The sequence below is a fragment of the Pongo abelii genome, chromosome 21 (genome assembly GCF_028885655.2).
Source record: "Pongo abelii isolate AG06213 chromosome 21, NHGRI_mPonAbe1-v2.0_pri, whole genome shotgun sequence".
Classification (NCBI taxonomy): Eukaryota; Metazoa; Chordata; class Mammalia; order Primates; family Hominidae; genus Pongo; species Pongo abelii.
In genome coordinates this window covers 9901006-9914035 of record NC_072006.2, presented here as the reverse complement: position 1 = coordinate 9914035, position 13030 = coordinate 9901006, and the positions used below count along the sequence as shown (strand labels likewise).

At 35.1% G+C, this 13030-nt stretch overlaps 1 protein-coding gene across 7 annotated transcripts in view; it reads right to left on the bottom strand.

Moving 5' to 3' along the window:
- The window catches only part of MACROD2 (mono-ADP ribosylhydrolase 2), a 2107194-nt gene that overhangs the window by 804146 nt on the left and 1290018 nt on the right, over positions 1–13030 (bottom strand). The window lies entirely within an intron of this gene.

Genomic DNA, 13030 nt, shown 5'->3' with positions numbered 1-13030 from the left:
TGTCAAATATCTGCTTGAAAACAGTCCACATTCTGGATCTTCTCAAAATAGTAAATTTTATTTTGAACTTCCTTTTATTCAAAGAGGCATCTTCCATTAATTTTCACAAAGCAAAAAGGCAAAATTAGAGGAAATGGAAAGACACTGACAGAAACCTTATTGGCCAGATTTTGGCCTATACTTGATTTTATTGTGCAAAGTATGAGCACAAAGATTGTCATTCTTTGGATGCAGTATCAATTGCTTATAAGTCTCTGCCATTTAAAAAGTCCTGATGGGGCATTCAAATTGGAAAGGAAGTCAAATTATCCTGTTTGCAGATAATATTATCTTATATTTGGAAAAAACTAAAGATTCCACCAAAAAAACCATTAGAACTGATAAACAAATTCAGTAAAATTTCAGGATACAAAATCAACACACAAAATCAGTAGCATTTCTAGATACCAACAGCAAACAATCCAAAAAAGAAATCAAGAAAGTAATAGCATTTTTAATAGCCATGAGTAAAATAAAATACCTAGGAACTAACTTAGCCAAAGAAGTGAAAGATCTCTACAATGAGCAGTATAAAGCATTGATGCAGAAAATTGAAGAGGACACACACAAAAAGGGCAAGATATTCCATGTTCATGGATTGGAAGAATCAATATTGTTAAAATATCCATATTACCCAAAGCAAGATACAGATTCAGTGCAATACCTATAAAAAATGCCAATGACATTTTTCACAGAAATAGATAAAAAATCCTAAAAATTATATAGAACCAAAAAAGACCCAGAATCACCAAAATTATTCTGACCAAAAAGAACAAAACTAGGGGAATCACGTTACCTGACTTCAAATTATGCTACAGAGCTATAGTAACCAAAACAGTGTGGTACTGGTATAAAAACAGGCACATAGACCAACAAAACAAAATAGAGAACCAAAACCAAATCTATACATCTATAGTGAACTCATTTTTTACAAAGGTGCCGAGAACATACATTGCAGAAAGAGAAAAAAAATCCTAGGAAAACTGAATATCTATATACAGAAAAATTAAACCAGACCCTTATCTCTCACCATAAACAAAAATAAAATCAAAATGAGTTAAAGACTTAAATCTGAGACCTCAAACTATGAAACTACTAAAAGAAAACAATGGGGATACTCTCCAGGACATTGGTCTGGACAAAGATTCCTTCAGTAATACCCCACAAACACAGACAACCAAAGCAAAAATGCACAAATAGAAGCACATCAAATTAAAAAGCTTCTGTACAGCAAAGGAAACAAGCAACAAAGTGAAGAAACAACCCACAGAATCGGAGAGAATATTTGCAAGCTATCCATCTGACAAAGGGTTGATAACCAGAATATATAAGGAGCTCAAACAACACTATAGAGAAAAAAAAAACTAATAATCTGGTCAAAAGGTTTTGAGACATTTCTCAAAAGAAGACATACAAATGGCAAACAGGTAAATGAAAATGTGTTCAATATCACTGATCATCAGAGAAATGCAAATCAAAACTACAATGAGATATTATCTCATCCCAGTTAAAATTGCTTTTATCTAAAAGTCAGGCAATAACAAAATGCTGGAAAGGATGTGGAGAAAAGGGAGTCCTTGTACACTGTTGGTGGGAATGCAAATTAGTATAACCACTATGGAGAACAGTTTGGAGGTTTCTCAGAAAACTAAAAATAGAACTACTATGCAATCCAGCAATCCCACTGCTAGGTATATACTCAAAGAAAGGAAATCAGTATATCAAAAGGATATCTGCACTTCCATATTTATTGCAGCACTATTCACAACAGCCAAGACGTGGAAGCAACCTAAGTGTCCATCAACAGGTGAATGAATAAATAAAACATGGTACATATACACAATGGAGTACTATTTAGCCATAAAAATAATGAGATCCTGTCATTTACAACACCATGGATGGAACTGAAGGTCATTGTGTTAAGTGAAATAAGCCAGGCACAGAAAGACAAGCTTTACATTTTCTCACTTATTTGTGGGAGCTAAAAATTAAAATAATTGAACTCATGCAGATAGAGTAGAATGATGGTTACCAGAGGCTAGGAAGGGTAGGTGTAAGGGGGAAGCGTGGATGGTTAATGGGTACAAAAATATAGTTACATAGAAGAAAAAAGATCTAGTATTTGATAGCATAAGAGTGACTACAGTTAACAATTATTTGTTATACATTTTTAAATAATTAAGAGTATAATTGGATTGTTTGTAACACAGAAAGGATAAATGCTTGAGGTGATAAATACCCCATTTAACCTGATGTGATTATTATACATTGTATGCCTGCTTCAAAAATGTCTCATGTACTTTCTAAAAATATACACCTACCATGTATCCACAAAAATTCAAAATTAAATGTTAAGAAAAAAATAAAAAGTCATGATGGGCAGTTCGCACTGTGCATTATTAATACTAAAGCAATTGTCGATAATTGTTCTGGGTTTCAATGTCCAATTAAAGCTAAGTGGCTATATTTGCATACAATAAACAAGAGAAGTTACTTGCATCCCAACCTCCAGGCCCAATCAGCTTCACAATATCATATTGTACAAATTTACATGCTAATTTTAGCTAATTGTTCTATACAAACAGAAGCCTTTTCTATCTGAAGACAGACTTTTCTTCAAAAAGCATAAGTCTTGCTGTTCATGGAAAAGGACCCAAGATGTTTAAATGACCTAAAAAGAAAAATTAAGAAAATAAAATAAAAATTGTTCAGGATTGATTTGGGTGGATTTTTTTCAAATTATGAAAAGTACAGGTTTCTATATTGAAATGATTCAGCCCCTCAGTCAAAGCAAGCCAATTAGACTTAACCTGCTCATTAATCCTACTTGGCAAAATGCAAAACTGCCCAATTAGAAATAAACAAAGCAAGGATTCATCATATTTTGGGTTAAACAACTATTATTGATAGTATTAAATCCTAGAGTGGCCCTTTTGAAATGTTTTCTAATTAATCCTAGGGAGTCACATGGACAATAGAATATTGGGCATGTTTGACGTGGGCACCAAACTGGCCTTCTCCAAGATCAATGCCAAACCATATAAATCCAATGATCGATTGCCAACAGTCAAATGAAAAAAAATGGCTAAAATAAATGCTGTGTATAAATGGATTACTAGAGCAGCACCTCATTTATTTTATATTTAGAGCTCTTCTGGTTAGATGCTGCCTCAAGCTGGGCTTGGAAATTTCTAATCATGGCAGCTCATATAGCAAGGCCAATGGTTTGTTCTATGGTCATATTTTACCACCTTCCTGGAAAAAATACTGCAAGACTGAATAACCTAATGGCCCATAGTTTATTACCTACTGGCAAAGCCCAATTAGTAAAGAGATTTTAAATTAATAAACATTTCTTAATGTGACTTCTTTTGTAAAATGGAAATTAACATCAAAGAGAAAAATGGAGCTAAGTAAATACATTATTACATCATTAACAGCAGAAAGAGTTTAATTCAAAAGACAGGCAATAACAAATGCCAGCACAGATTTGGAGAGAGGGAAGGAGCCTTCATACAATGTTGCGGGTGAATGTAAGCTGGTACAGCCACTATGGAGAACAGTGTGGAGGTTCCTTCAAGAACTAAAAATAGAACTACCATATGACCCAACAATCCCACTACTGGGTATATAATCAAAGGAAAGGATACCAGTGTATCAGAGAGATATTTGCACTCCCATATTTACTGCAGCCATGATATGCAATCAACCTAAGTGTCTTTTAACAGTTGAATAGATAAAGAAAAGTGGTACATACACACAATAGAATACTATTAAGCCATTAAAAATAATTACTGTCATTTGCAACAATGTGGATAAAACTGGAAGACATTCTATTAAGTGAAATAAGTCAGACAAAGAAAAACATTGCATGGTCTCACTTATATGTGGGAGCTAAAAAAAAAAAAAAATGAACTCATGGAGATAGAAAGTAAAATGATGGTTACCAGAAGCTGTGAAAGGAAGTGGAGAGGGGGGATAAAGAGGGAATGGTTAATGGGCACAAAAGTACAGTTAGAATAAATAAGGTCTAGTATTCAGTATCACAATAGGGCAACTATGATTAACAATCATTATTTGTATACTTTAAAATAACTAAAAGAGTGTCATTGGAATGTTCCTAACACAAAAAAAAATTATTGCTGAAGGTAATTGGATATCCCAATTACCTTTATTTGATCATTATACATTGTATGCCTATATCAAAATATAACACGTACCACATACATATGTACAACTATTATGCATCCATAATTTAAATAAAAAAGAAATTTCAGGAGAGAGAACATTCCATTCCTTTTTGCTCCATTCTGTTCCATTTCATTCTATTCCATCCCGCACCAGCAGCCTAAGAAGAAAAACTATATATAGATGCTGCTTCTTTCAGAAGCATCCTGCTCAGCCAGTGAGACAGAAATTGTGGTTGCTCCCAGATTTCATTTCATATCTGGGGCCAGAGAGAAAAGAAATGGAGGTGAAATAGAAAAGAAGAGGGAAAAGAAAGCCTATGGTGTGATGAAAGAGAATTTCAGAATGATGCTGAATAATTAGAGGCTCTGCTCAGTTTTAATACCTGAGTGCATTAAAATCATCTCTGTCTTCACTGCCTTCTACATTCATTGCTTTTGCATTTTCCTCTGAAAGAGTTTAAATTCTCTAACATATAAATTTATGGCTTTAAAAACAACTGATTCATAACTGCTCTTCAGTATGCAGATGATTTGATTTTCTAACTTAAAAAAACCATCACCACAACAAATGCAGCAAAGTATAAAGTAACGTCTCTCATAAACTGGCCCCCAGTCACAGTGCTATATCTGTTACAAAAGTAAATACAGCATTGCCTGTGAAATGGTTCTTGGGATTTACCTGTTTTCGCCTTCCTTCTACCTATGCCAACTCCCCCCACATTTTGTCCTACTGGAAATTTTCTCTTCATTTGTAGAAGGCCTATCTCAGGTGTCTTCTCTCCTTAACTTTCTGCTTAACAAAGCCCAATGAGGAAGCCTGGAATCCCACTGTTTTTCCTCTGTCTCATATGCTATTGCTCCTAAATTTTGTTGTTGTCGTTGTTGTTGTTGTTGTTAAAAAATTACCCAAAACTTGAAAATAAGGCAAAAGATGAGCAGCAGAATGTCGTATGGGGGGAAAGAAGCATCCTTCAATTTCTATGGAGATGAGCTTTGTCCAACCTACCAATTACTATTGATAAAAGAGTCCAAATTTAGTGAGGTTACATGTCTACATTTGTAGACTTTTATTCAACAGAGACTAAAATATTTATTTATATCTAGAAGGAATGATAATTCCAAAAGTTATGCTCTCTTGTCCTGTAGGAAATTAGCTGCTTTTATCTCTAACTCAGCAATCTTATCTTAATTTTCCTTTATTAACTTGCCTATGAATATCTAGCTCTGCAAACGTTCCTTGAACTGGTTCTATCACTTTACTGGTTCTCTCATTTATCAATAGGTTTAACAAAATCTTTGACATATATTCATTTCATATTTGTGTGAAAGTCCTAGTTTTAACTTTTTCAAAAGTACTATTTGGCAGTAATCAACCTTTTTACCTGCCGTCATGCATCAGTTAATGATGGGGATATGTTCTGAGAAATGCTTTGCTAGGTGATTTCACCATTGTGTGAACATCACAGAGGGACTTACACAAACCTAGATGGTGTAGCCTACTACATACCTAGGCTGTATGGTATAGTCTATTGCTCCTAGGCTATATGGTATAGACTATTGCTCCTATGCTACAAACGCGAACAGCATGTTACTTTCCTGAATACTGCAGACAATTGTAACACAATGGTATTTGTGTATCTAAACATATCTAAACATAGAAAAGATACAGTAAAAGTATGGTATAAAAGATTTCTTTAAAGGATACACTTGTGTAGGGCACTTGCCATGAAAGGAGCTTTCAGGACTAGAAGCTGCCTTCAGGCAGTGAGTGAGTGAGTGGTGAGTGAGTGTGAAGGCCTCACACACTACAGTACCCTACTGTAGACTTTATAAACACTGTACACTTAGGCTACACTAAATTTATTTTTAAAAAGTTTTTCTTCAATAATAAAGTAACCTTAGCTTAATGTATAAATTTTTAAATTTATAAAATTAAAATTTTTTTAAACGTTTTGACTTTTTGGAAATAATAGCTTAAAACACAAACACATTGTATGTTGTACAAAAAATACTTTTTCTATATATATGTGTTCTATAAACTTTTTTTGTATTTTTACCTTTTTTTTTAAACTTTTGAACTTTTTGTTAAAAACCAAGACACAAACTCACACATTCGCCTAGGCCTACACAGAAGTCAGGATCATCAATATCACTGTCTTCCTCCTCCACATCTTGTCCCACTGGGAGGTCTTCAGGGGCAATAACACACAGGGAGCTGTCATCTCCCGTGATAACAGTGCCTTCTTCTGGAATACCTCCAGAAGGAACTGCCTGAGGCTGTTTTACATTTAACTCGTATTTTTTTATAAGTAGAAAAAGTATACTCTAAAGCAGTGATAAGAAGTATAGTAAATCCATAAAACGATAATATAGTTTATTATCGTAAGTATTGTGTGCTGTACATATGTATGTGCTGTACATAAATGTGTGACTGACAGCACAGAACGGTTTGCTTACACCAGCATCACCACAAACACATGACTCATGCGCTGTGTTACAACACAGAAATTTTTCAGTTTCATTATAATCCCATGGGACCATCAATATTAACCAAAACATTGTTATGCAGGGTAAACTTCTATTGCTAACCATATTGTTTAATTAACTTGTTTTATTTGTCAATTACACTGTGACATTTTTACAATCCAAACCTTTTATTTCTTTTTTATTTCTGTATTCAAAGTACCCAGCATGGGTGCCTAGCACTTGATAGGTTCTCAGTAAGTGCCATTTGTAGATTGCTGAATTGAATTTCATGACTCCGCACTCATAAATCAGTGGAGCCCGGTCACCTCCATTTGCACCCAGAGGCTTCCATTTGTCTCAGTTTGGCATCTGTGTGACTAAATAGGATTTATTAAAATTCATTTCACATGACATAAATTAGATCATAGCTTGTCTCATCTGGTATTTCACAGGTCTGTATATTGTAAGAAAGCTTACATGTGCAGGCAGGTTTTCTTTTTGTTCCCTATATTTGATAAAAGGTATATATATTAATATCTACACTGTAATCCAGAGTAAAAAAAATAGCTAAGAGAAAGAAAAGAAGCAACCTTGTCATTGTCCTATGGTTTCCACAGAGTCTACCTGCATAAAAGCTGGTAATTTGACAATAAAATTTAAACACACTTTTTAGTGTGTTTAAGTTACAGTATAAAGTTGCAGAATAATTTTTTTTTTTTCAGAAAATAGGCTCTTTTTCTGGGCCAGCTGCCAACAATTTATAGTACTGAATATATAACAAGAAAAAAGAAAAAGAAAAACAGCCCTTGATAGTACTCACCAAAACAGGCTTCAAATATTGTTAGGAAATTTCTGTCATTTCCAAATAAATCCAAGTCTACCATATCCATGCCGTTTCACTAAAAATTCCACAGTTAACGAGACTTCAGAAACTTTGTTTGATTAGTTTATTGTATCCTCTTACCACATATAGTTCTTAGAAAGGATTTTTGCTGGCTGGAACATTTATTTTCAATTGGTTTAAATTACTATAAACAGCTAAAAGTTTTAAGTAGTAAGAGTCAAATTCATTTCTTTTTCCAGTTCAATAGTTACTATATAATTGGGACTTTTGACCTTTTTTTATTATTTGCCGACTACTAGATTGAAGACGTAAAACAATACTCACTTTATTTTAGGTACTAATTGTATATTTTAAACTTGCTCAATCACTTTATCTTCCATGTATTCCACACCAAATCCCTATGTTCTCAGGCTATTTAGTTCAATTATATAATAGCTCAAGAACTCTAGAACAAGGCAATATCTTTTCAAAAAGTGTTAATAGAATTCCCAGACATTCTAAATTTCATGTTTACAAAACAAATCTCGTGTCCAAACAGCATCACTTTTTAAATTTTCAAACACAAAAGAAGAGGAGATTAACAGCTGCAAAAAACTCAATATAAACTGAATAAATAAAACACAAGAATTACTTTGTGTAATTGTTTAAAAATCTCTTTAACTCGCTTTTGACCAGGATTTATAAATTCAAGATTCCCAGTGTAGAAATAGATACCTAACTGATGCTCAGCTAGTTGATGGTGTTGGCTACGTGACATTAGAAAGATATCCAGAGATTAAGCAAGAAAAAAAGGAGTGAATAAAAGGAGTCTCTACATTTTAAAAATGGATGTCACAAGCCCAAGCACAAAACTCATGTGTGTAAGTCAGTTTCCTGGGCTCCCACTTAGCTTTTGCTGGATCTCTGTTGCCATACAGTTTCAGTTTTGAGTGTCCCATGCCATAGCATGTAGAAGCACCAAGACATAGACTCAAGTGAGAGACCAAATCAATATACTTTCTTGTCCTTATACCATACAATCCTGGGATCAGACATACCTGCCTATTTTAATATTGGAACAAGGCAAAAATAACTGAGCTTCTTACTCAAAGAAATACGTGCTCTTGTAAAATATAACTGTGGCCCAACTGAAAGAGCTTGCTTATTACTACCAATGACTTGATCATCAACACTTGCTTTAAATCTTTCACCTCACTGTGCCCTCCAGAGCTCTTATGTCATAAACTCTGCCCAATCCCAGACAATTTCCTATCTTGTGAGACTCACCTTAAAATCACCCAGTTCATACCCTACCATGTAAATGTCAACCTAATTCCCTCATTTTGAAATACTGCCAAGACTGTCAAAGTGATGACTGCCAATTCTACCATAGGTTTAATAAACCTAGTTTTGCTTGGTCAACAGAGTTTTCAGGTGGTCTTGTGGGAGACTGACAGTTCAAATAGGCAAAGAGAAGTGGCAAGTGCTTGGACAGGAAGCACCTAAACTTTACAAATCAAACACAGGAACTTAAAAAATGCATAACAGACTAGGTCAATAATATCCCTCCTTATTTCAATAAACCCTCAGAATCTTCTTACATTAGAGTACAGGATAAAAATGAAGTTCACGATGATAAATGACTGAGTTAATGTAATCTTAAATCAGGTTCAATATAATCTGTTTAAGAAGATAGAGAAATATATAATATATTTTATGGAGGGTTCTATCTAAATTGAACCACATTTTTAAAGTTTTGGCAAATACCCAAAGCTTTCTGGAATGCTAGACTGTCCAGAATGATGTATCCCTAGGAGCTCCAGTTAACTGAAGTACCACTATATTGTGTTCACTCAATTACCAGCTTAATAGCAAAAAAAAAAAAAAAAAAAAAAAAGAGTTGTGCTTTGGCCCCAAATGGTTTACAATTCAAAGAATTCATGTGTGACAAATGGAGGATAAGTCCACAAGCTTGGGCTTTGTAGTCAGACAGATCTGAATTCTATCTCTAGCTCTAAAATTCTCTAGGATTGTGACCAAGGAAGTCATTTAACTGCTCTGATTCTCTGTTCCTTTGTTAAAAGACAAACAAAACAGATAATCATAGCAACCTCATAGAACTACTGTGATAATTATAATAGTGTCTTTAGCACCTTGTTTGTTAGATGAATGAAGGATATGCCCTCAGGTATACTCAGGTACTATGATAAGTATTTAACATTAACGTTAAATTAGTTCAATATCAACTTTTCTAACTCTTAAAACTGCTTGAGATAGGCGCCATTAATATCCCCAGTCTACAGATGAGAAAAGTGGGGCTCCCAGTATTAAATAATTTGATAAAAGGGCACAGCTAGTAAATGAGGAGCTTAAATCCAAGCTACAGTCCTGCTCTTTCCCACTGTGCTGCTAAGCAACAAATGATAAAACAAAAACTGAAGGCAGTGGAAGTGTCAAGAGGTCACTGCATTTGAACATCCACCAAGAGTTATTGATGATTCTGGCTGATACGCTTTGATTTTCCTTTTTGATTAAAAGTACTGAAGAGAGTTAAGATCTGTACTGTTTACACATTTTTTGAACTGAATCTTGATCAATTACCTCTTAACCTGGTGAAACACCACTCCTTTGCCTCACAAGGCTTGGAGAGATAAATCACATAAATGGAATAAAAATATCTATTGAAAGTTTCACTAATAAACTCGTTTCCTGCAGGGTGAAGAGACATTTTAAAGTAAGTGTCCCCTAAGTTGGAACTAACCAAATCGGAGTATGATTGAAAAGAAAGCACTGTTGATGTTCTATAAGTCATATCAAGGAAAAGTCACCTGTAGGTGATACGGGATGGGGGACAGCATGAGACCTATAAAATTTGAAGATAAGGTTACCTTGGAGAATAAAATTACATCCATGAACCTAAAATAAATGAGGTTATGCCTTGATAAAAAATAATTTTTGAAATCCACCCTAAGTTATAGATTTTGCTTGGGTGACTGAAGAATTTGAAGTAATATTCCAATTCTCATTATGGTGAATAGTGTGTGGATGTAGCTCAGTTGATTCTCTCTTCACCAAGCAAGAATAAAGATTGTGACCTTCAGCATATAAAGGAAGTGTAGAGAATGAGATTGTATCAGTTTCCCATAGGTATCTATAGTTATTCTTACCCCAGCGGAAGGAATGGCCTCACCCATAGTTATGAGTGTCCAGCCCTCGGGATATGGATGGTGCAGGTGGTAGCCTCCACAATCATAACGTATTATGCTAGTGTTCACTGCTTTACAAATAGTATGAAATGATTCCTTGTATTACAGTTAACCTTATCATAATTTAATCATAAGTTAGCTTTGCACATAGACTTAACAATGGGGAAATGATATCTTATCTTGGGACTATGAAGTTGCTGGACCTGCTGCATAGCTGAGTTTCTTACTATAGATCAGCAAATCAATCTTCTGAACTATAGACCAGGGGTCAGGAAACTTTGTAAAAGGCCAGATAGTAAATAACTTAGGCTTGTGGGTCATTGGGTCTTAATTACAACTATGCAATTTTGCTGTCATAGTGCAAAAGGAGCCATAGGCATTACCTAAATGCTTAGTGGTGGTCCTACAGCAGTAGTAGCCACACCGAAGACCAGCATCCCACTGGACTCCCAAAAACCTTCCGTTTCCTGTCCTATTTTGATGACTGAACACACTTGGCTTATCAAAGTAGGTGGTTTGTGATTCTTCTGAGCCTTCAACTCCTCCCTTGTTTCTTCATTTTCCTAGCTCCTCCCACATGGTTTAAGTCCTAATTCCTATAATAAATTCCTTGTACCAAAATGTATATGGTTCTGCCTCCATGACTGAATCCTGACTGATACAGCATACATTAACAGATGCACATTTTGGACCCACAGAGTCAAGGGGCGAATATGCTGACCCCATCAAAGTGATGCCATGATGCAAGCCAGGCCCTGGTGAGCAGCTGGCTCTGTAGGTGGCATTCTTCTCTGGTGAGTCTGTGGATGCCAGGGTGTGTCCACAAATTTGCATACAAGGAGACATTGGATGTAGTGGGTCACAGGAATGTGGTCCAATCCCAGCTTTGCAAGTGATCTTGGCCAAGTTTCTTAATCCTTCTGGTGATGTTTTTCATATCCAAAATATGAAGGAATGAGTGGTAGACTAATCACAAGTATTTGATACCTTTTTCCTGAGGGAGGATTATCCCTCGTCTCCCTGTCCTGTTCAATGTAGGTATGGCCGAATGACTTGTTCTAGTTAATGAAATGTGACAGTAAGCCATATGTAGCTTTAAGAACCGTCTTCTCTCTCTCACTGTTGTGACAAGCAACAGTTCCAGAGAGAGACAGCTCTGTCAGCCAGTCCCAGAGTGAAGGTGATGTGTAGTGGAGCTGGAGCTGCCTCTGTGGACATCTAGCCTGAGTAAGAACTCAATCTTTGTGGCTGTAAGCTGCAGAAATGTTGAGATCACTTGCCACTTCAGCATGACTTAGGCTATCCTGACTGGTACAGGATTAAACTATATGCTCCTTCTACATCTCAAACTCTTGATTGAGTTTGTAACAAACTTTGAGATGAATTTATTTAATTAGCAATACGTATGCAATTGTTTTGTAAAATGCTTATAGATACACATAAAACAGAAGCCTAGTATAGCTCCTCAAAATTAGTTCACAGAAATACATGCAATATAATAATCCTTACCTTAGCCCTTTGTTCACATGCTGCCTAAAATCTACATAATACCAAATATCTCAAATGACTGAATTTTGAAATCAACAGACTGAATTGATAAAGTTAGAGCCACACAGATACCATTTATGTTCCCTCCTTACAAAACACTAGCTAATTATTTTTATTTTCTACTGTCTTTTTAATATAACTCCCTCAGCTTTGAGCTGAGGAATTCATACATGGGGCTTATCAACTTCAAACAGTAGCAATTCGGAGACGTTAATTAACTGTGTGGTATGTATTTACATTTTTTAGGTTGTTACCCGGAACTTTCTCAATTTAAACATTTAAAATAGTAACTTGATTAAGAATCAGTCCCTTAAAATTGAAAAAATAGCAGGTTAGCACCGATTCACTGTTTTTCTTTTCAGCTAGTCACTTGGAAAATAAAGATGAAAAAGAAAAGAAGATAACACCAGATGAAAGGCGAGAGGGAAATAAATATTAATAAAATATCATTGAGAACAAGGAGATTATGCATAAATATGATTTTCCCAAACCTTTGCAATGAATGAGTATTCTCTGAAGTTGATGCAACTTACACCGAAGTTCTTCATTAAGGAATATAGGAGATGCAATTTGTTTTATGGGCTTTTTGCTGTTATTTTCTGCCTCCTCATCCTGAAATGCTCAGCAGCGCCAAATGTGCTGCAATGTCATTGAGCAGCATGTTGTAAAACAATACACTCCATGTTTATTCAGTGAGAATTTGCACTGGGGAGCATTTAAGGCTGAGGCTTTCTAACTGAGGAATGAACAAAGACATG